This window comes from Coptis chinensis, chromosome 3, assembly GCF_015680905.1.
Source record: "Coptis chinensis isolate HL-2020 chromosome 3, ASM1568090v1, whole genome shotgun sequence".
NCBI classification, from domain to species: domain Eukaryota; kingdom Viridiplantae; phylum Streptophyta; class Magnoliopsida; order Ranunculales; family Ranunculaceae; genus Coptis; species Coptis chinensis.
Genome location: NC_141458.1, coordinates 82,479,348 through 82,482,750, shown reverse-complemented (window position 1 = coordinate 82,482,750; position 3,403 = coordinate 82,479,348).

The window sequence follows — 3,403 nt, the reverse complement described above, 5'->3', positions numbered from 1 at the left end:
GCCCAGAGGCAGCACAGTACTTCTCTAAGATAGTTTTTAAACAAGCAGTTTCCCCCAGGGTAGTTTTACTATACATAATGAGATCATCCGCATAAAAAAGGTGGGAAATAGGAGGAGACTTTCTATTTACCTTAAAGCCAGAGAGTGCCCCCTTACATTAAGGTTCCAAAATCATTCTAGAAAGAGCTTCAGACACTAGGATGAACAAATAGGGAGATAAAGGGTCACCTTGTCTTAGACGTACCTCTCTTAGGAAGAATAGTGTTAAAAGGAGACCCATTCAAAAGCACTCTGAAAGAAACTGTTTCCAAACACTTTCTGATCAAGTAAATCCATTTTTTTATAGAAACCAAGCTTTTCCATAATCTGATAAATGAACTCCCATTCCACTATATCACATGCTTTCATCATCATGTCCATTTTGACTACCATCCACCATTGTTTTTTTTCTTTTTAATCTTATTAAAATTGTGAAAAATCTCACTATTTAGGCTTATGTTATCTCCAATAAACCTTCCTTTCACAAAAGCTCCTTGAAAAGGTGATATAAATTAATGGAGATAGGTCTTGAGTTTGTTGGCAAGCAGGTTGGATATTATTTTATAAGTAAACCTACACAGGCTAATAGGTCTGAATTTAGCTATATTGTCTGGATTGGAAATTTTTGGGATAAGGGCTATGAAAGTTTCATTTAGGGATGGGTTGAGTTGCCCAAAAATGAAGAAATCTTTGACAGTAGCAGTGATAGTCTCTCCTACTATGTCTCAACATTGCTGATAAAAAATACCTTGAAACCCATCTGGGCCAAGTGCCTTTAGAGCTCCCATCTTTTTCACCACCTTCCAAATTTCAGAATCCGAAGGAACCTCCATTAGGATGTTGTTTTCTCTATCAGAGATGACCGGGTTGAAGAGATTGAGAATATCAGGATTAGGCTGGGGTTCCTAGGTGTTAAAAGGCTCTCCAAAAAACTCATTTATCATCTCTCCCACTTCTTTCCTTCCTTGCTTCCAAACCCCACTTTCATCATTTAAATTTGTGATCTTATTTTTCCTTCTTCTATATAGGGTAGACAAATGGAAATATTTTGTGTTTCTGGTATAATCTTTTACCCATAGTTGCCCTGATTTATGTCTCCATAAACTAGCCTCCTTTTCCATCATCTTTTTAGTTTCTCCCTCAGCTCTAGCCCTTTATTATACTTCTATTCTGTAACAGGCCCACTTAGGATTCTCTCTAACTGCATCTTTATCCTCTTGATCTCCACATATACATTCCCAAACTTTTGCTAGATTGTGGAGTCTGAAAATTTCTTCAAATATGAAATTTGAATAAATTTGTTTTTTAGGGTATTTTAGTCAAATAGATAAACACAAGAGGAGCGTGCAACTCATGTGACCATTTCTAACTACCAATTCACATTCCATCAAATTAGATTTATTGTATCAATTGTAAAAAACTAAAAATACATATGTATTTTTAGGCAAGAAAAAAAATACATTACATTTATTGTAAAAAAACACCAAAGTGTGTTATATTTTTAGGTCATTGTCTTAAACTTTCATAGAAAGTTAGAAACACACACACACAAAAATTGGCATGTAAAACACATGCTAAAGTACATAGGTAAATACGTAGGAAATCTCTTCTTTGGAAATTTGGAAACATCACATGTGAATATGGTGTTATGGTATGCATGCTAGCCCACAAAATTGATCTCAATTATAAGTCACACTCTATATTTTACGATTACATGACCAGCTACATGATGATGGGACTATAATGTATAATGTACTCCAGAATCAAGATCATTAGGGCACCCATGTGTTTGCATGGATTGACTTACATGCTAGACTACGTGGTGGGTGATCAGAATAACGAGGGAACTCAATTAGGTTACAAAGGAAATGGTGAGTTGATCAAGCTACAAAGTTGGCATTATAACTAAGTAACTTTTTTTTTTGGCTAAGTGAGCCGAGAAATTGTATTAAAGAATAAGATCGAAGAGGGTTACATGGAGTAGAGAAAAAATGATGAAAGAATAGGAAAGAAAACAGAATCCAAGTGATCCTGTAGTAGGAGGTTTACATCATTAAGGAGTTGTAGCATCCCTACTAGATAGGTCTTCTACATTCCAACAATCATGTGAACATCCCCTGTTAGTCGAACGTAAAAAAAGTGCTTGTGGTTGCCTCCCATTTATTAATCCATGGGGGCTTGCCATAGTACAAAAACAAAGCTTCGTTTTCCATATTGGTTGTTGTTTTTTGCTTCCTAGTCTGGTGAGAAGTTGGCCTCTCGCCAAGTTGAAGTAATCATAAGTTGGTTTACACTAGCACAACACTTTTCCCATCTTCTCCGAATGTTCCAAGGGACTTTACCATTTCTGAAGGATGCCATTGCAGCCACTGAGTCAGACTCAATCTACAAGTCCGTCCAATTCATAAGGAGAGCCATCTCAACACTTTAATTTCCAATATAGATAAACATTCTGCCATGTAATTCGTATTGACCCCAATCTTCCTCCATATCACTAGCAAAAACTTTTCCTTGATTCGAACTAAGCAACACTATGCTTAAAGATTTGAAAGAAGCTTGATCCTTGATTTTAGATAATAAAGCCACTTGATTTAAGCAAGTGATCGAGATTAACTAGAAAAGAAAAAAGATAAGAAGGAGCCCATTAATGTTGAATTTTCAAATATATAGTGATCAAAGAAGAGTCATGGAGTACGTTTTGGCTAGTGGGTGGTGGTGGATTGGTGAGTTTTTAGCAGTGGCGGAGCTAGGAATTTTCTCCGGGGCTTAGTGCCGAAGTGACTAGTGACGATATTTCGACAAATTAGTAAAAAGAACAGTAGTAAGAGCTTATACATTATAATCAATACTTTATTAGAAAGAATTACCCAACAAACGAAAATAGTGAGTATTTATTTTTTTTTTTTGAATAAGAGTTAATAGGGTTAGGCAGACCCTTACCTGTATTTTGATCTTAAATATATTTCCCCTTACATCATCTGTTACAGGCTAAGTTAATCTATTGTCTAGAGGGGGGCCATGATATACATAATGATAATTAAAAGTGTTACAAATACTAGCTAAATAATCCGCACTCTGGTTTACTTATCTATAAACATGCGAGAAGATAACATCCTATAAACATGAGCTTCATATCTGATCGTTGCAATTGATTTGCTGTAGTACCATGTTGATGCTTATGTTCCTTTAAGTATTTGTATTGCTCGTAGAGAGTCTATACAAACTTTAACCATGAGTAATCTATGTTGCTGACATAGATGAAGTCCTACTTCAATTGCTTTTAGTTCCTGAAACAACACAGATCGTTTGTGACCTCCTCCCACATAAGTAAATATAACATTGCCAAGATTGTTAATAGTTAACC